This window comes from Tamandua tetradactyla, chromosome 14 (genome assembly GCF_023851605.1).
Source record: "Tamandua tetradactyla isolate mTamTet1 chromosome 14, mTamTet1.pri, whole genome shotgun sequence".
Lineage (NCBI taxonomy): Eukaryota > Metazoa > Chordata > Mammalia > Pilosa > Myrmecophagidae > Tamandua > Tamandua tetradactyla.
The window spans coordinates 37,965,495-37,987,875 of NC_135340.1; the positions used below are offsets into that span (position 1 = coordinate 37,965,495).

Sequence of the window (22,381 nt, forward strand, 5' to 3'; positions counted from 1 at the left end):
CGGATTTTCTTTCACCTAGAACAAAGGAAATAAACAATGAGGCATTAGCAAAATAAAAGGGGAATAGATGAGATATTTTACTACATATGTGAGAAGTTGCTCATTTCAAAAGGAATGCTTTTTTTCCCCTCAAGGTTGTATACTGATTGATTAGCTGAAAAAAAGGTTTTCTCCTTCATTGATATGAATATATTGATATTTTTTCCTGCAAAATCTAATTGTGAGGCAATGATGAAGTGACCAAATTTTTTAGGGTGTGACATCTCCTAGGTCTGGGCCTTTAACCTTCACTTGATTCATCTGTCTCTGTAGTGGACACTGACCCATTTTTCATGCCCCAACCCACCCCACAACCCCATTTTCTGAAGCAGCTCCCTTATGGACTGGGTTGCAATGTTTCCATTTCTCTTTCCTTTGATCTCTGAAATCCCCACCTACACACCTCATACACAAGTTCTTGCTTTTAAAAGCTCCAGCTAGACCAGCCTTACTTGGTTTTAACCATCAATATATGTGATAGCAAAAAAATATCTGAGCTTAGCAGTCTATTCTTTGTACTTATTTCCAGAAAGACATTAATAACACCTTCCCAGTTCTGCTTTTGGGACTAAAATACAGAAAAGCATCAAGAACACCTTGTGGCCCAGTGAATCAGTGTCTTCCTTCTCAAAAGGCAAACATTTAATATCCCTGAGGATCAGCTAAAAAATATCATGAAGACCTTGTACATAAAATTTTTCACATTAATATCTGAATCTAATCACTGAAGCTAAAACAACAAGATGTGCTTGAGACAACACAGGATTGAGAAATTACTCATGATTTCCTCTTGCTAACCTGAAATAAATGAATCATGTGGACATTACTTAATTTTTTACCCCTACCCCTTTACCTTTACCTATAAAAACTCTAACTCACATCCCCACTTTGAACTGGTTTTGAAAGATTCCTCCAGTTCCTTGCTCGTATCTGTGCAATAAATCATCTTCACACTAAGAGACATGTTTCTGCATTGTAGCTCCAGGTTAGGTGGACCCTTCTCTTAGAAAAAGCTGTGAGGTATCACACACATATTTTAAAAGAAGGTTGACCTAGGAGAAAATTTTTCCTTACTATAATAGCAAAAATCACATTCACTCAACTGTAACCCAGATATCTTGTTTTGCTGATGCTACATTTTGAAAGTGCACCCTATAACTGGACAATAACAACACACTTTGTGACAAGCCCCACCTGTATCCCCTTATCTTGTTTTGCAACCCTGAAGTCAGGTGCGTATAGCATCTTATTGATTAATATGAGTCAGCCCAAAAATAAATCCCCAGAATTCCTAAACTATCTTGCTGAACCAAGCCAGTTTTAATCAAGGTTAGCACACCTGATATGTGCAGTAGCCTAAGTATGTAATCACTCTATACATATTCAGTAATTTGATTCTCACTTGCTTATTATCATAAGCCTACCTGCCATTGTCTGAATGCTATAAAACACCGGGAGATTCTCCATTTCTGGGAAACAAATTAAAGGAACTCTCACCTGTCTTCCAGAGGCTGGCCTTTCCTAATTAAACTTTTTCTCTTCTCAAACTTCCAGTTTCTACTGATTGACTCTGTGCTTATCTGGCGAGGACTCACTTTTGAGCTGCAACATCTCTTTTGTTCATCATTGTTTTCTTTCCCTCTTATTTTCCACATTCAGTTTTAAGAAATATGTTACATTTCCCTGAGACATTAGTATTTTTAATGGAATATTAAGGAAAAGAAACTTAAAGAAAGAATTTTATGAAAAATGTAAATGTCAGTGAACAAGTATTACAGTGTGCAGAGGTCTTATTTGGGGTAGGAAATCACACTATATATAAATGAGATAATCATAATAACCCTGTGCCTTTATTCCATTAATTAATTAGTGAGGAAACTACCAGTGTATTGAGTTTCCATTTCCACTGTGGAAACTACAAGTGGATCTTTGATAGTGGTTAGAGGAAGGAACACCTTTCACTTTGGGTTTATGGTTATCACATTGACCTCTACTTAAATCTCTTTATTGCCTACCCAGTTTATTTTTGTCTATTATGTATTCCTTACCTTGAGTCATACATGTAGACTAAAAGACAAAAATTTTGCTTTTCATAATCCAAACAGAATCATAAAGTAGTTATTTGTTCATTTGAATGACTCTTTTGACTATCCTGTCAAACTAGGTGAAAAGAAACTGCTATGGAATAAAAACGAACCATTCTTGTGTTTGTGTGTGTCTTTATTTTGTACATCTCCATGAAAGCAATTGATGGAAGATGCTACTGCACGAGGTGAAATATGTGATGGTCTACTGAGAATGTGGGAGTTTCTGACAGCCCCTATTAACTCAAATCTCTCTGTCAGTGCTGACACACAGGGCTGTATTTTGAGAAACTAAGGCACACAATAATTTAAAATTTAGATATTGGGGAGTTTTCTTCACCCTTTTATCATTTATGTTTCTTTTAAATTCATGAACTGTATACTTTCATTTAATCAACTCGTGTTAATCAACAAATAAAAACTTTTAAAAGAAAATTTACATATTCCTTAATGCAATTATATAGATATCAATATTGCATTTATTCTATGGCATTTCACAATTTAAAATACCATGAAATTTATGAAAAAATATGCTAAAAGTTAAGTACTATTTTATTAAACTGACACTTGAAAAGAGCCTTCTTAACTTGAGAAAATGATTGCATAATAATGACAAATGTGGAATATAAACTATGTTTGAGATATGATGAAATTTATACACAGGAAAATGTGGTACTGAAGGTAAAGAAAATAGAATAATAGATGTTGAATTAGACAATTAAGATTTCCTTTTAACTTATTAATAGTTTCTATTTTCCACAAATAACTCAAATATATTTATGACAAATATGTAAGCTTTCTAATATACATATTAGAATTTATGGGATTATGAATTTATGAGGTTACAAATAACCATTATTTTCATATGAACTCTTTGAATATTTGGAATTTATTCTCTTTCTGCACCTATCTTATTATTTAGTAAGTAACTAAATTTCAGGTAAAATGACACAAGTTAATAATTTTAGCTTTTTTTGAAAGTAAAGATTGTTCTCTAGGTGTGACATAAAATAACCTTAGATTATTTTAAATGCAAGTTCTTCAAGATGGTTTTTTGCAAGATATATTGCACTATGAATTTAATTTTAGGTGCTTTAAATTTTTTCTAATTTCAAAAATAATGTGTGCTTATTGCTGAAATTTGATTATGCAAAAATCATGAAGAAAAGCAACCCAACACTAAGAGGCAGATACTGTTAAATTTAGTCGTGCATCCTTAAGGCCCTTTACAAATGCAATATTTGATTTAAATGCTTGATATAATATTTTTTATGTAATTGGATGTGCTACTGATAAAGTTCACAATTATTATTAAATACTGATCCTATAGTAATGAGGACCAGTATCATTGTTTCAACTGAATGGGCCCAATGACAGAAGCAGAAAGAAAGACATTCAATGTAACAGAATTTAAGTCAAATTACTCACCTTGTGTCTATATAGAGAGATTTTTTCTTAGAATTGCAAGCACAGATGTGTCACACTAACACTACCAAAACAAGCTAGAATGTCAGGAAAATAAAATAAGATCAAAGCCCCTGGTTACATTCATCATCATTAATAAATTCTGATGTTCAGGGATTTGGGGATTCAGATACTTGAACCCAAATCACAAAGGGAATAATTAAAAAAATTACTTAGAACCTTTTGCCAGAAAGACTGAAAATGCATGAGTTGGGGTGGTCATGGGATGCAGGAGTAAAATTTGATGGGTAGAGGTAAAAATGATGTGATGGCTGCAATAATGTATTTTGGACTTGAATGATGCTCAGCTGATCCACAGGGCTGAGGGTGATGAAAAAGATAATGGGGCATCGAGGGAAGTTTGGGCGCATGTGCCTTGCTTTTTTCCTACCAGTACCTCATTGTCTGTGCAGCTTTCTACATGTGGAACATCTTTTCTAATAAGCATTTTTGATTTTAGACTTCATTTCATTTTCAAACTCTGTAGAAATATGTAAAGCAAAAATGAAATATTTCTTTTCCACTACCACCTCCTTACCACACGGATGTGTGGCTGGGAATGAATATCCTACAATGAAATAAATATTCTATTGAGGGGTATTGAGATTATTTATTATTATTTAACATTACCATAGTGTTACAATGCAAATAACGCTGCAGTGAACAATTTTTCTCATAGTTAATTAGATACTTATTCAATATTTATGAATGTTCTTTTGATTGTCATTTGCCTATCAGGGTGTTTATAGTAGTTTCTTTATTCATATATAGAAGAACTTTATGCTTAAAGAAAATTACATGGTACAAATGTTCAAATTTTTTCCCAGCCTTTGTCATTGTGTGTCCATGCATGCATGTGTGTGCACATGTATAAAATGAAGCACACATATCTAAATGCACAATTGTTTGAGGATTTACTTACGTACACCTCTAACCAGATGGAGATGTAGAATATTAACAGTAGGTCAGAAAGATTCCTTGTGACCCCTTCTCAGTCAGTAATCATTAAAGTTAACCTCTTTTCAGACTTCTATCACTTTTAATTAGTTTTGCTGTCTGGGTTTGAACTTAAAAAATGGGATTATATAATACATGCTATTTTCCAAGTGTGTTAACCACTATCACTTGTTATTATATCTCTGAAATATTTCCTTGTTATTGTGTGATCAGTGTTTGTACATTTTAATTGTTGAAGAGCTTTGCAATTGCTTCCATTGTATAAATATAGCATGATTTACTTATAACTTCCACTGTTGTTGGAATTTTGGGTGTTTCTTGTTTTTGTCTAATTCAAAATCATTTATGAACAATACTGCACATTTTTAGTATTAAACATTTTTATTGTTAAATATAACATATATACAAAAAGGGAATAAATTTCAAAGTACATCATAACACGTAATTATAGCATAGATTTCAGAGTTTGGTACGGGTTACTTTTCCACAATTGTAGATTTTTCCTTCTAGCTGCTCCAAGAGATTGGAGACTAAAATAAATATCAATATAATGCTTCAGCAGTCATACGCATTTGTTAAATCCTATCTTCTCTGTTATAACTCTGCCTTCTCCTTTGGCCCTTCTACCAATATTTAGGAATATTTGGGCTATATTTTTTCTAACTCTTTCATGTTGGAAAAGCCTGTCAATCATATGGGATAGTGGGGTGGGAAATACTTGGTGCTCTTGGAGAGGCTGGCCTTCTGGGTTTCAGGACTTATCTGCACTAGGAACCTTTCTGCAGTTTGCAGGTTTCTGGAAAATAATCTTAATAAGTGAAACTCTTGTAGAACCTCAAATAGAGCTTTAGGTTTTTTTAGGGTTGGCAGAAATGGTTTTGGTTGGAGGTGGTAAACCATGGTAATTGGCAATATCTAGCTAAAGCTTCTATAAGAATAGCCTTCAGAATAGCTTCTTGACTGTATTTGGACTCCCTTCTCTACTGATGGCTTATTTTGTTACACTTCTTTTCCCTCTTTTGGTCAGGAAAGTGTGTTGATCCCACAGTGCTAGGGCCAGGTTCTTCCCTGGGAGTCATGGCCCACACTACCAGCGAATTTTTGGCCCCTAAATGTCATGTCCCACATGGCAGGGAGGGTTATGATTTTACTCGCAGATTTGAGCTTAGAGAGAGAAGCCACATCTGAGCAACAAAAGAAGTTTTGGGGGAGTAACTCTTTATTCTACTAGAGAAATGAACTTCAGTAAAGTTAACCTCGAGATCCATGGCTTGACTTATTGACTTTGGAATCCCCAATAATTTGAGAGAGTATCAGGGGTTTCCCTGCTGATAAAACTTAATATTTCCATATTTTTCCTTTCATCCCTCAAGGGACTGTGCCAATATTTTAAATTTATCCACCCACAATATTCTGGGATGTGACTGGGTATTACCTTAAGCTATACAAAATTACAAGCCCTCATTCCCCTTCTGGTTTAAGTTGTTTAAATGAGCTATCCGGACAGATTAAGTTTGAATATGTTTTTTGACAAATGAAAAACACACATTTCTGTTGTTCATATATAAATATTAGAACATCTTTGTCCTAGGTAGGTATAAGTTTAATATTAATAATGAACTGCCAAACATTCTTCAGATGTGATGATACCAATTTATCATCTGACCAGCAATGTAACACAGTTTTAGTTGCTCTATATCCTTTTCTACACTAGGTATTATCCGTTTCTTTTCACATTTCATTTTATCTATTCTGCTGGGCATGCAGTGGTGTCTATTTGAATAATTTGTGTATCTTTGATGAGTTATAATGCAGAGCTTCTTTTCATATGTGTTTTGGTTATTTGTCAATACTTTTCATTAAGTTCCCATTCAAGTAAATGACTTCATTGGTAACTGGGTCATGTGTAAATTACCTGTTACCTCTTCACTTCCTTAATGGTACAGACATATTTTAATATCATAAAGTTCTTAATGTTAATAATGCCTACTCTGCCATATTTTTTCATTTGTGGTGAAAATGATTTGTGTCTTGCTATGACCCATCTTGAATTTATTTTTGTACAGCTCATTTTCTTTCACATGAATATTCAATTGACCTAAAAACATCTATTTTTAAACTCCATCAATTTCCAATAAATTGCAATGGAGGCTTGGACCTTTATTTCAACTGGTTGTCTACTTTTCTGTACTTTTATTAAAACACCACTGTTTTATATGGCAGTGTAAAATTTTGACCTTTCTTCTTTAATATGCTTTGTCTATTCTAAGTTTTTTGCACTTCTACATATTTTAGAAACAGTTTCTCATTTTCCTTAAACATACTCTAAGGGCACTGCTTGTCTCTTAGTTGTTAAAGCAAACGTCTTAAAATGGGTTGATTAACAACAGGAATTGATTGGTTGTGGGTTCAGAGGCTGAAATGCTTGCTTTCTCACATGATTGGTATCTTCTGGCTGACTTGTAATCTTTGTTACATGGCAGTGCACACAGCAGCTGTGTCTCCTTTCTGTTCTGGGTTCTGTTGACTTCCACGTTCTGTCTGCTCCCCATGGTTTCTATTTCTGTGTCCCATTGTCTTTGCTCATAAGGAGTTCAACTGTAGCGGATTAAAGCTTACCTTCATTCAGTTAGGGTACACTTTACCTAATGACACCTACAGAGGTCCTATTTACAAAGCAGTTCACACTCACGGTTGGGACCTGAATATGCCTTTTGGGGGGAGACATTATTCAATCTCAGCACATCTTCTGGACCCAAAATAGACATGTTCTTGCCGCATGCAAAATGCATCACTACTTTATAACATCCCAAACACATTAAGCCATTTTAGAACAATGTTAAGTACAAAGTCTTATCAGAATCAAGTATGGGTGACTTCTGACTTGGGGCAAAATTCCACCATCTATGCAGAAAGCATCTATATTTTCTTCCAATAGGGACAGGAATATGGAAAATATTCCCATTGCAGAAGGGAGAAATTGGAAATAAAACAGGGCCATGGGTTCCAAACAAGTCCAAAGCCCTGCAGAGCAAATTCCATTAGAGTCAGTCAATTTTGTCATCCTCTGGGCATGATGGAGTGATAGCCCTACCCCTTATAAGTGTTTTTTCAGCTGCCATGCCTTCCGTGAACACTGGGTTACAGAGGCCCTATCCTCTCTGAGCATTGAAATGGCAGCCAGATCCTCCAGACAGGCAGGACACATCTCACCATCCCTTACCACGGAAGTGGTGACACTCTGTGAGCAATGGGACACAAATTCCATGCCCCCCCAAGTGTCAGGGCAGTTGGGCAGCCTCCTCCAAGTGCACAAGTGACCTTCATTTCCTCACCATGGGGTGGGCTCACTCTCTAGGCTTGAGATCTCTTAGATCCAGACTTTGGCTTCCATGGTTTTGTACTTGAAGTCAGTCTTCCTTCAATCCATCCTTGTCAGTCCCCTTCAGACACTGCTTCTGATCATATGCATTTTTCAAAATCTTCATGCCCTGTGTGCAGTTCCAAGTTGTCCAAACATTAGACAATAGAATTTTCCAGTCTTCATAGATAACTGCATTTCCAATCCTGACATCCTCAGAAATGATTGACTTGATCTATGTCCAGCCACATCTTCTTGGGCAAAGGATTGTTCAGTTAAACTTTCACCTATAGCCTGTCATCGGAGGACTCACTTCATCTATGCTATTCATATACAACTTAATGTTGGGCATTCCTAAATTAATTGAATAACTCCCACTTAATCATAATGTATTACTTGGGGATATTCTACTATAGAGCATAAGATAATATATTTAGCATCTTTCCAGCCCTAAGTGACAAAATATTAGTGAATCATAACCTAAACTATAGCATAGTTTTATATCATATTGTATTGTATTATGTTATATTATATTATATTATATTATATTATTGCCATTATGTATAATATCAAATGCTTAACTGCATTGCAAAATTTCACAAATGTCTGGCTTATTAAAAAAAATTTTACTTATAGCTAAATAATATATCTCTCAGTTTGGAGGTAGAGTTTGGAGTAGAGCATGCAGGGTAGAGCTAAGATGATGAGTTACTTAAAACATATAGAGAGGAATCTTTATTATGGTTAAGTACACTGGTTCTAAAATCTTTTATAACCTATATCCTAGAAATATTTTGCCAAGCTGGGAACTAAGTCACAGTGCCACAGTGCCTACTCTTAAAAGGCTTGCCAGTTCAACGTTTTGCTCCTACTGTAATGGAAGGAGCTTAGGTTCTGATTCAGGGTAAAGTTTAAGAAAATGAATGTGGACATACCCTACTTCAGTGAAACTTCAAATGGTATATTGCATATTTCATGTTGCTTTTTACCATTTTTGGGCACTAAGAGGAAGAGAAACTTTATTCATACCTTGCAGAGTCTAAAGGACAGTGTTTGTGAACATAATCAACGTTGACATAACTTTTCAGCTGATGTATGTTTGACTTTACTATCTATGAGACTCTTTTATATCAAGTGTCATTGTAACTGAACATCACAGATTAGGAATTGAGTTTGATATGAAGGACTACATTATTCTAGAGCTTAGTTCCTTAATTTTCTTGGTAAATGTCTGATTATCCCTCTTTCTGCACACTTTACTGACAATAGTGTATTTTCCTGGATGTTCTTTGCCTGATATTTACTTATTTGTAGAATTTTTTTGGTATTACGAATGTTATTCTTTTATTTGGAATTATTATTGGCATTCCTTTCCCTTTACTTATGGTTTCTTTTGTTTTGCAAAAGTTTTCTTTTAATGTAATTAAATTTATATTAATTTAAGACTCGGTTTTCTTGTTCTTTATTTAAGACACTTTGACAATGGAAATAGTGATATTCTCCTAGATGTTTTATATAATCATTTTCCATATATTCGATACTTTTTTAGGTTGTGCTTTCCAATTTCTGGTATTTAATTTAATTTGGCAATTACTACAGGTAGATCATTCTTTTTATAGGTAGCTACCTTTAATATTATTTTCTTTGGGAGAAAGAGAAAGAATTTTTAATGAAAATTTTTAATGAAAAATTTTTAATGAAAATTAAATATTCATTAATTTTTGATGAAAAGATAATTATAATTTTTAATGAAAAGGTAACTATAAAATATGTTTGAAAGGTATAAAATATTTAAATAAAGAGTTCACTCCTGTGTTTAATTAGTTAAATTAGAGAAAGAAATAGAAGTTAGAAGGTAGAAATATAATGAAGGGAAAAAAGAATGAGCATGATTAGATGGCAAAGGAATAGATATAAGACAGATTACATATGAAATCTGAAGAACATATAATTACACTTGAATAGGTATCAAAAATATGGAACTTCAAAACATTTTCACAGAGAAAGAGAGAAAGAAACCAAAAGAAACAAAGAGAAGTATATAAGCACTTTTTTTGCAGAATGACTAGGAAAATGATTTAATTATTCCATAGTAGTTAAGATTTATTTATAATGGTGATTCTCAAATGTTTTAGTTCAAAACCCCTTTATCATCTTAAGAATAATCAAGAACCCTCAGTTTTAATTCATGTATTATGCTCATTGATATTTATAATTTAGAAACAGGAAAAATAAACTATTTATGCATTCATTTTAACTTTTTAATAATGAACTACATATATGTTAACATAAATTATGCATATTTTACAAAAAAACTATTTTGTTAAGCAACAAAAATTAATGAGAAAAAAATTAGTGAGAGAAACTGTAGTCCCATATATATTTGCAAATCTCTTTTATGTCTGGCTTAATGGAAAACAGTTGGACTCTCTTATCTACTTCCTAACTGGTCTGTTGAAATATTATGCATCATATTCTAGAAAACTTTACTTAATCATGAAAAAAGAGAGTAAAAAAGGTGAATAATATATCTATATCATTATGAAAACAGTTTTGACTTTGCATCCCTGAAAAATTCTTAAAGATCACAAGAAGTCCCCAAACCACACTTTGAGAACCACTATTCTAGGATATCAACTTCAAGTACATGTACCTTTACTAAAAATTCATCTGGGAGTTAAAAGACTCATTCTCCTTGTGGATCATATGGACTTACTAAATGTCTCTGTCTTACGAATTTATATAATTTTATTTGGAGAGTTCATTAATGATGATACTCACAAAAACTACTGTTTCAAAACATTAGAAAATCAATTTAGGCAAAATATTATCAAACAATATTTATTATTAGAAACTGAAATTAAAATTGTGGAATGTCCTCTCTTTGAATTATGAATAAGAGAATCACCATTACCTTGGACTGTCTATGCAGATACAAATTCAATGTTCAAGAAGCCCTTTCACTTTCTCTGCAGCATTCCATGCATTGCAATGGAGTGAATATTTTTATTAATATATGTGGGTGGTTTAAAGGGCTATTTTTAATGCAGAGAGTGCATGAAGTGTGAAATCTTCTAGCAAATATTCAGTCCATATATGTTCATCTTAATATTAGATTGAAATATATTCTTAAATGTATATCAGAAATCTCCCATCTCCTATCACAATGAAACTAAAATGGATTATCTTGGGAGTGCAAAGAGTAGTTCAGTGGTAGAATTCTTGGCTGTCATGCGGGAGACCTGGGTTTGATTCCTGGTCCAAGCACTTCCCAAAGAAACAAACAAGCAAAAATTGAACAAAATGTGCTGCAATAACGGGATACTCACATGGAAAATAACGAAATGTGACCCTGCCATTCAGCATACAAGAGGAAAAAAAGATTAAATGAATTATCTTGCATAGTACTTTAAATCTATGAATGCACAGGATTATTATCCTCAAGTCAGCTTCACAGTATATATCTCATAAATATAGCAAAGAATTTTGAACATCAATCACTTTAATTTCATTATATGTCACAAATACTGTTGTCTCTTACATATATGTATTCATTCCTTATTCATTTACTGCTTGAACTCAAATTATACTTCCTGTATATATTTCCTTATTGTCAATACCAATGGAATTCAATTTTAAACCTCAGAATGACAGGAAAATATCTACCTATGTTATATTTATTGTGTCCAGTTAGGACAATTCGTATTTGCAAATTATGAAAATTTTTTATTTACATTTATACAGTGTTTTTAAAGGACTATTTTTAATAAGAGTACACGAAGTGTGAAACCTTTAATAAATAGTGATTTCATGCATGTTCATTTTATGATTAGATTGAAATACATTCTTAAGTGGATATAGGAAATCTCCCGTATTCTAACACAATAAATCTAAAATAAATTATCCGGCATAGTATTTTAAATAAATGAATACATGGGAATAGTATTGTTGTCATCTTAACAGTATTTATTTGTCTCATAAATATAGAAAAGAATTTTTAACATCAATAACTTTAATTTCTTTATATGTCACAAATGCTGTGTTATCTCTTGGGCATATTTATTCATTCCTTATTCAGTCACTGCTTGAATTAAATTTATGCTTCCTAGGTACATTTGCTTATTATCAATACTGACTGAATTCAATTTTAAACCTCAGGATTACAGGATAATATCTCATTATATTGCAATTATTGTGTTAATTAGGACTGTGAATATCTTCATATCATGGAAAAATATCTCCAAAATTAGTGATATTGTCTTGCTGTTGACATGCATCATAATTTGACCCTATCCAAAGTATCTGCCTCAATGGGAAATACTATGTAAGCCTACTTTTAATATGGATATCTGTTGTCTTTGCAGAATTGAAAAACAAAGAAAATGTCCAATATAGTAAATTGCTCTAGTTCTCTGAGTAAATTTATCTTCTTAGGCTTCCCTTGTTCCTGGGAGTTTCAGATTGTCCTCTTTTCAATCTTCTTGCTGACCTATGCCTTGACACTCGTCGGAAACCTGTGCATTATCTGTGCTGTGAGGTGGGACCACCATCTCCACACCCCCATGTACATCCTGCTAGCCAATTTTTCCTTCCTGGAGATCTGGTATGTCAATTCCACTGTCCCCAATATGCTAGCCAGCTTTGTCTCTGAGAACAACTCCATCTCCTTCTCGGGCTGCTTCCTCCAGTTCCACCTCTTGTTCTCCATGGGCACCACTGAGACCTTCTTCTTGTGTGCCAAGGCCTTTGATAGGTACCTTGCGATCTGCAGACCCCTGCACTAACCCACTGTCATGACAGCTCAGTGCTGCATCAGAATGGGAACCTGTTGCTGGGTGTGTGGTTTCTTGTACTTCCTCTTACCTGTTTTTCTAATTTCTCAGCTCCCATTTTGTTGTTTCAATAAAATTGATCATTTTCTATGTCACCCAGGACCCCTTTTGAAGTTGTTCTGTGCTCCAGCTCCAGCCACTGAGATCATTTGTGCCATCTTTAACTCAGTCCTCATTTTCTCCACCATCTTCTTCATCTCCAGCTCCTACACAGTGGTGATCAGAGCTGTACTGATTGTCCCCTCAGCAGAAGGCCAGTGAAAGGTCTCTCCACGTGTGGCTCTCATATTGCCATGGTGTCTCTGTTCTATGGCTCCATCAAGATTGTATATGTGAGCTCAACACCAGGCAATCCAGAAGGGATCCAGAAAATTGTGACAATGGTCTATTCTGTGTTAACACCACTTTTCAACCCATTGGTCTATAGTCTCCAGAATAAGGAAATGAAGGTGGCCCTGAGAAAATTATTCAGGATTATAAGATTTATTCAGTGGCATGGCAGAAATCTTTGAAGAATTTATTTTCACACCTGAAAGAATATATGGGAAATATCTGATTAAAATATTGATATTTAATGGCACTAACAAATTAACAAATTATCTATTTTTGGAGGAAGAGAATACACAAATGTATTAAAATGTTTACAACATTAACTGTGATTTCTATTTTTCTCTCAATTTCTATTATCAGATAAAAGATATTAATAGTAAAATTTTACAAATAAAAATAAGACAAATTATAATCACTATGTTACATTCCACGTTAATACCAATTTTATTTTGTTGTCTAGATTTCTGTATATCTGAAAAATTATCTCTGGTGATTTGAATGTTATGAACTAAATTTACAAAAAAAACACACAAGACATTAGGATCTCATTCTCTCAACTTGAATGTCTGAAGACAGAATTTTGCTGGGGTATGTTCACAATTTTCCAGACAGTATTTCTTCACAGGTGTTTTAAGTAGGTGTATAGTTACTTCAGAAGAGTTAATAAATTCTTCCTCTTAAATTCAATGAAATGTAAATTGATAAAATATCACTACAATTTTCTGACTTATTGCAGACTATTTTTAAATTAAAGTTTTAAGTTTACAGAAAAGTCATACCGAAAGTGTTGAGTTCCCATATAATCCTCACACACACTGCTTTCCCTACTATTAGCAATTTGTATTAATATGGTAATTTTGTTACATTTAATGAAACAGTATTATAATTATACATTAACAGAAGATATAGTTACATAGTTTTGACTTGTACAGTTCTGTGGCTTTTAACATGTTTATCCCATTTTAATACTTTCAAATGTGTAATTTATTAGTGTAATTACATTCACAATGCTGTGCTATCATCACCACCACATGTTACTGAAATTTTTCCATCACCCCAGACAAAACTCTGTACAAACTAAGCAATAGCACTCGTTCCCTATCCCCATCCCATACCCGGGTAAACTGGAGTCTAGTTTCTGAGTCTGAATTTGCATATTCTAATTATTTCACATTTGTGAGAACAAGCAATATTTACCCTTTTGTGTCTGCCTTATTTCCCTCAATATGATGTCTTCAAAGTTCATCCATGTTGTAACATGCATCAAAACTCCATTCTTTTTTATGGGTGAATAATATTCCACTGCATACATATCCACATCTTATTTATCTGTTCATCTTTTGGCATACTCTTGTGTTCCTTTCATCTTTTGGCAATTGTGAATAATTTCATTTTGAAACTCGGTATGCAAATATCTGTTCATGTCACTGCTTTCAACTCTTTTGGATATAAACCTAAAATTGGAATTGCTGGGTCACATAGAAGATTCTATACTGAACTTTTGAGGACCACTAAACTGTTTTCCACAAAGATTCAACAATTTAAATTCTGACCAACATTCAACAAGTGTATCTGTTCTCCAGGTCTTCTCTAAGACTGGATATTTTCTGTTTTCTTTTGTTTGTTTTTTAGTAGCAGCCATGCAAGTGGGTTTGAAATGGAATGCCATTCTGGTTTTGATTTTGATTTTCCTAATAGGCAATGATGTCGAGCATCTTTACATGTACTTATTGGCCATTTATATATCTTCTTTGGAATAATGCCTATTCAAGTCTTTTTCACATTTTCTTTTTCTTTTTGTGGATGAGTTGTAGGATTACTCTATATATTATGGATATTGATTCCGTATCAGATACATGGTTTATAAATGTTTTATCCCATTATCTAGATTGTCTTTTTTATTAATTAAAAAAAATAACTAACACAGCATTTAGAAGTCATTCCATTCTACATATGCAATCAGTAATTCTTAATATCATCACATAGCTGTATGATCATCATTTCTTAGTACATTTGCATTGATTTAGAAAAAGAAATATCAAGACAACAGAAAAAGAAATAAAATGATAATATAGAGAAAAAATAAAAATAAAAAATAAAAAAATATATAAAACAAAAACAAAAACAAAAAACTATAGCTCAGATGCAGCTTCATTTAGTGTTTTAACATAATTACATTAAAATTAGGCAGTATTGTGTTCATTTTTGAGTTTTTGTATCCAGTCCTGTTGCACAGTCTGTATTCTTTCAGCTCCAATTACCCATTATCTTACCCTATTTCTTCTGCTGATGGTCTCTGTTACCAATGACATATTCCAAGTTTATTCTCTAATGTCAGTTCACATCAGTGGGACCATACAGTATTTGTCCTTTAGTTTTTGGCTAGTCTCATTCAGCATAATGTTCTTTAGGTCCATCCATGTTATTACATGCTTCATAAGTTTATTCTGTCTTAAAGCTGCATAATATTCCATCGTATGTATATACCACAGTTTGTTTAGCCACTCGTCTGTTGATGGATATTTTGGCTGTTTCCATCTCTTTGCAATTGTAAATAATGCTGCTGTAAACATTGCTGTGCAAATTTCTGTTTGTGTCTCTGCCCTTAATTCCTCTGAGTAGACACCTAGCAATGGTATTGCTGGGTCGTATGGTAATTCTATATTCAGATTTTTGAGGAACCGCCAAACTGCCTTCCACAGTGACTGCACCATTTGACATTCCCACCAACACTGGATAAGTGTGCCTCTTTCTCCACATCCTCTCCAGCACTTGTCATTTTTTGTTTTGTTGAAAATGGCCATTCTGGTGGGTGTGAGATGATATCTCATTGTGGTTTTGATTTGCATTTCTCTAGTGGCCAGGGACATTGAGAATCTCTTCATGTGCCTTTTGGCCATTTGTATTTCCTCTTCTGAGAGGAATCTGTTCAAGTCTTTTTCCCATTTTTTAATTGGGTTGGTTGTCTTTTTGTTGCTGAGTTGAACAATCTCTTTATAAATTCTGGATACTAGACCTTTATCTGATATGTCATTTCCAAATATTGTCTCACATTGTGTAGGCTGTCTTTCTACTTTCTTGATGAAGTTCTTTGGTGCACAAAAGTGTTTAATTTTGAGGAGCTCCTATTTATTAATTTCTTTCTTCAGTGCTCTTGCTTTAGGTTTAAGGTCCATAAAACCACCTCCAGTTGTAAGATTCATAAGATATCTCCCTACATTTTCCTCTAACTGTTTTATGGTCTTAGACCTAATGTTTAGATCTTTGATCCATTTTGAGTTAACTTTTTTTATTAATTAAAAATATTAACAAAACATTTAGAAATCATTCCATTCTACATGTACAATCAGTAATTCTTAATATCATCACATAGTTGCATATTCATCATTTCTTAACACATTTGCATCAATTTAGAAAAAGAAATAAAAAGACAACAGAATAAGAATTAAAACAATAATAGAGAGAATAAAAACCTATACCTCGCATACAGCTTCATTCAGTGTTTTAACATAATTGCATTACAATGAGGTAGTATTGTGCTGTCCATTTCTGAGTTTTTATATCCAGTCCTGTTGCACAGTCTGTATCCCTTCAGCTCCAATTACCCCTTCTCTTTTTTTTTAATTAACGGAAAAAAAGAAATTAACCCAACATTTAGAAATCATACCATTCTACATATGCAATCAGTAATTCTTAACATCATCACATAGATGCATGATCATCGTTTCTTAATACCTTTGCATCAGTTTAGAAGAACTAGCAACACAACCAAAAAAGATATAGAATGTTAATATAGAGAAAAAAATAAAAGTAATAATAGTAAAAACAAAACTAAACAAAACAAAAACCTATAGCTCAGATGCAGCTTCATTCAGTGTTTTAACATGATTACTTTACAATTAGGTATTATTGTGTTGTCCATTTTTGAGTTTTTGTATCTAGTCCTGTTGCACAGTCTGTATCCCTTCAGCTCCAATTGCCCATTATCTTACCCTGTTTCTACCTCCTGCTGGACTCTGTTACCAATGACATATTCCAAATTTATTCTCGAATGTCCGTTCACATCAGTGGGACCATACAGTATTTGTCCTTTAGTTTTTGGCTAGACACACGCAGCATAATGTTCTCTAGGTCCATCCATGTTGTTACATGCTTCATAAGTTTATCCTGTCTTAAAGCTGCATAATATTCCATCGTATGTATATACCACAGTTTGTTTAGCCACTCGTCTGTTGATGGACATTTTGGCTGTTTCCATCTCTTTGCAATTGTAAATAATGCTGCTATAAACATTGGTGTGCAAATGTCCATTTGTGTCTTTGCCCTTAAGTCCTTTGAGTAGATTCCCATCAACGGTATTGCTGGGTCGTATGGCAATTCTATATTCAGCATTTTGAGGAACCGCCAAACTGCCTTCCACAGTGGTTGCACCATTTGACATTCCCACCAACAGTGGATAAATGCGCCTCTTTCTCCGCATCCTCTCCAGCACTTGTCATTTTCTGTTTTGTTGATAATGGCCATTCTGGTAGGTGTGAGATGATATCTCATTGTGGTTTTGATTTGCATTTCTCTAATGGCCAGGAACATTGAGCATCTCTTCATGTGCCTTTTAGCCATTTGTATTTCCTCTTCTGAGAGGTGTCTGTTCAAGTCTTTTTCCCATTTTATAATTGGGTTGGCTGTCTTTTTGTTGTTGAGTTGAACAATCTCTTTATAAATTCTGGATACTAGACCTTTATCTGATATGTCGTTTCCAAATATTGTCTCCCGTTGTGTAGGCTGTCTTTTTACTTTCTTGATGAAGTTCTTTGATGCACAAAAGTGTTTAATTTTGAGGAGCTCCCATTTATTTATTTATTTCTTCAGTGCTCTTGCTTTAGGTTTAAGGTCCATAAAACCACCTCCAGTTGTAAGATTCATAAGATATCTCCCAACATTTTCCTCTAACTGTTTTATGGTCTTAGACCTAATGTTTAGATCTTTGATCCATTTTGAGTTAACTTTTGTATAGGGTGTGAGATTCGGGTCTTCTTTCATTCTTTTGCATATGGATATTCAGTTCTCTAGGCACCATTTATTGAAGAGACTGTTCTGTCCCAGGTGAGTTGGCCTGACTGCCTTGTCGAAGATCAAATGTCCATAGATGAGAGGGGCTATATCTGAGCACTCTATTTGATTCCATTGGTCGATATATCCATCTTTATGCCAATACCATGCTGTTTTGAACACTGTGGCTTCATAATATGCCTTAAAGTCTGGCAGCGTGAGACCTCCAGCTTCATTTTTTTTTTCCTCAAGTTACTTTTAGCAATTCGGGGCACCCTGCCCTTCCAGATAAATGTGCTTATTGGTTTTTCTATTTCTGAAAAATAAGTTGTTGGGATTTTGATTGGTATTGCATTGAATCTGTAAATCAATTTAGGTGGAATTGACATCTTAACTATATTTAATCTTCCAATCCATGAACACAGTATGCCCTTCCATCTGTATAGGTCTTCCATGATTTCTTTTAACGGTTTTTTGTAGTTTTTTTTGTATAGGTCCTTTGTCTCTTTAGTTAAATTTATTCCTAAGTATTTTATTCTTTTAGTTGCAATTGTAAATGGGATTCGTTTCTTGATTTCCCCCTCCGCTTGTTCATTGCTAGTGTATAGAAACACTATATATTTTTGAATGTTGATCTTGTAACCTGCTACTTTGCTGTACTCATTTATTAGGTCTAGTAGTTTTGCTGTGGATTTTTCCAGGTTTTCCATGTACAGTATCATATCGTCTGCAAACAGTGATAGTTTTACTTCTTCCTTTCCAATTTTGATGCCTTGCATTTCTTTTTCTTGTCTAATTGCTCTGGCTAGAACCTCCAACACGATGCTGAAAAATAGTGATAATAATGGACATCCTTGTCTTGTTCCTGATCTTAGGAGGAAGATTTTCAATTTTTCCCCATTGAGGATAATATTAGCTGTGGGTTTTTCATATATTCCCTCTATCATTTTAAGGAAGTTCTCTTGTATTCTGATACTTTGAAGTGTTTTCAACAGGAAAGGATGTTGAATCTTGTCGAGAGCATTCTCTGCATCAATTGAAATGATCATGTGTTTTTTCTGCTTTGATTTGTTGATATGGTGTATTACGTTAATTGATTTTCTTTTGGTGAACCATCCTTGCATACCTGGGATGAATCCTACTTGGTGATGATGTATATTTGTTTTATGTGTTGCTGGATTCCATTTGCTAGAATTTTGTTGAGGATTTTTGCATCTATATTCATTAGAGAGATTGGTCTGTAGTTTTCTTTTTTTGTAATATCTTTGCCTGGTTTTGGTATGAGGGTGATGTTGGCTGCATAGAATGAATTAGGTAGCTTTCCCTCCACTTCAATTTTTTTGAAGAGTTTGAGCAGACTTGGTACTAATTCTTTCTGGAATTTCTGGTAGAATTCACATGTAAGTCATCTGGTCCTGGGCTTTTCTTTTTGGGAAGCTTTTGAATTACTGATTAAATTTCTTTACTTGTGATTGGTTTGTTGAGGTCATCTATTTATTCTTGAGTCAAGTTGGTTGTTCATGCCTTTCTAGGAACTTGTCCCTTTCATCTACGTTGTTGTATTTATTAGCATAAAGTTGTTCATAGTATCCTGTTATTACCTGTTTTATTTCTGTGATGTCAGTGATTATGTCTCCTCTTCCATTTCTGATCTTATTTATTTGCATCCTCTCTCTTCTTCTTTTTGTCAATCTTGGTAAGGGGAAATCAATCTTGTTGGTTTTCTCATAGAACCAACTTCTGGTCTTATTGATTTTCTCTATTATTTTCATGTTCTCAATTTCATTTATTTCTACTCTAATCTTTGTTATTTCTTTCCTTTTGCATGCTTTGCAGTTAGTTTGCTGTTCTTTCTCCAGTTCTTCCAAGTGGACAGTTAATTCCCGAATTTTTGCCCTTTCTTCTTTTTTGATATAGGCATTTAGGGCAATAAATTTTCCTCTTAGCACTGCCTTTGCTGCGTCCCATAGGTTTTGATATGTTGTGTTTTCATTTTCATTCACCTTGAGATATTGACTAATTTCTCTTGTAATTTCTTCCTTGACCCACTGTTTGTTTAAGAGTGTGTTGTTGAGCCTCCACGTATTTGTGAATTTTTTGGCACTCTGCCTATTATTGATTTCCAACTTCATTCCTTTATGATCTGAGAAAGTGTTGTGTATGATTTCAATCTTTTTAAATTTGTTGAGACTTGCTTTGTTACCCAGCATATGGTCTATCTTTGAGAATGATCCATGAGCACTTGAGAAAAAGGTGTATCCTGCTGTTGTGGGGTGTAATGTCCTATAAATGTCTGAGAAGTCTACCTCATTTATTGTAATATTCAAATTCTTTGTTTATTTATTGATCCTCTGTCTAGATGTTCTGTCCATTGGTGAGAGTGGGGAATTGAAGTCTCCAACTATTATGGCAGATGTGTCTATTTCCCTTTTCAGTGTGTTCCTCACGTATTTTGGAGCATTCTGATTCAGTACATCAGTATTTATGGTTGTTATCTCTTCTTGTTTAATGTTTCTTTTATTAGTAGATAGCATCCTTCTTTGTCTCTTTTAACTGTTTTTAACATTTGAAGTCTAATTTGTTGGATATTAGTATAGCTACTCCTGCTCTTTTCTGGTTGTTATTTGCATGAAATATCTTTTCCCAACCTTTCACTTTCAACCTATGTTTATCTTTGGGTCTAAGATGTGTTTCCTGTAGACAGCATATAGAAGGATCCTGTTTTTTAATCCATTCTGCCAGTCTATGTCTTTTGATTGGGGAATTCAGTCCATTAACATCTAGTGTTATTACTGTTTGGGTAATACTTTCCTCTACCATTTTGCCTTTTGTATTATATATATCATATCTGATTTTCCTTCTTTCTACACTCTTCTCCATACCTCTCTCTTCTGTTTTTTTCGTATCTTCCTCTAGTGCTCCCTTTACTATTTCTTGCAGAACTGGTCTCTTGGTCACAAATTCTCTCATTGACTTTTATTCTGAAAATGTTTTAATTTCTCCCTCATTTTTGAAGGATAATTTTGCTGGTTATAGCAGTCTTGGTTGGCAGTTTTTCTCTTTTATTAATTTAAATATATCATCCCACTGTCTTCTTGCTTCCATGGTTTCTGCTGAGAAATCTACACATTGTCTTATTGGGTTTCCCTTGTGGGTGATGGATTGTTTTTCTCTTGCTGCTTTCAAGATCCTCTCTTTCTCTTTGACCTCTGACATTCTAACTAGTAAGTGTCTTGGAGAACGTCTGTTTGTATATATTCTCTTTGGGGTGCACTACACTTCTTGAATCTGTAATTTTAGGTCTTTCATAAGAGTTGGGAAATTTTCAGTGATAATTCCTGCCATTAGTTTTTCTCCTCCTTTTCCCTTCTCTTCTCCTTCTGGGACACCCACAGCATGTATATTTGTGTGCTTCATATTATCATTCAATTCCCTGAGCCCCTGCTCAATTTTTCCATTCTTTTCCCTATACTTTCTGTTTCTTTTTGGATTTCAGATGTTCTATCCTCCAGTTCACTAATTCTAACCTCTGTCTTTTGAAATCTACCATTGTAGGTTCCCATTGTTTTTTTTTTTCATCTCTTCTACTGTATCTTTAATTCCCATAAGTTCTGTGATTTGTTTTTTCAGAGTTTCCATTTCTTCTTTTTATTCATCCCAAGCCTTCTTCATGTCCTCCCTCATTTTATTGATTTGGTTTTTGATATGGTTTTCCATTTCTGTTCGTATATTCAGAATTAGTTGTCTCAGCTCCTGTATCTCATTTGTGCTATTGGTTTATTCCTTTGACTGAGCCATATCTTCAATTTTCCTGGTGTGATTTGTTATTTTTTGCTGGCATCTGGGCATTTAATCAGATTTCCCTGAGTGTGGGACCCAGCAGGTTGAAAGACTTTCCTGTGAAGTCTCTGGGCTCTGTTTTTCTTATCATGCCCAGTATGTGGTGCTTGTCTGTCTGTGGGTCCCACCAGCAAAAGATGTTGTGGCTCCTTTAACTTTTGAAGACTCTTGCTGCTGGGTGTGTGGTGGAGACAGAGGAAAGTTTGTAGGTTGGTTTTAATGGCTTCAAATTGTGAAGTTCTGAGATCTGAATTCCTTGAGAGAGGGATTCCACCTGACTTGCGTTTCACCCCTCCTGCGGGGATGGTTCAGGTGGTAGAGAGCCCTGAAAGCAGCCTGTTTCTGCATTTGGGGCAGTTGCAATCTGTGTAATCCCAGTGCTGAGCCCAGAAGCAATGAAGCCTCCATAGAAACAGTCACAGAAG

General features: G+C 34.2%; 1 pseudogene; it reads left to right on the plus strand.

Annotated features, from left to right (window-relative positions):
• Positions 1-12,287: 12,287 nt before the first annotated feature.
• LOC143655319 (olfactory receptor 11H7-like) lies at positions 12,288-13,249 on the plus strand (annotated as a pseudogene).
• The last annotated feature ends 9,132 nt before the right edge of the window (positions 13,250-22,381 follow it).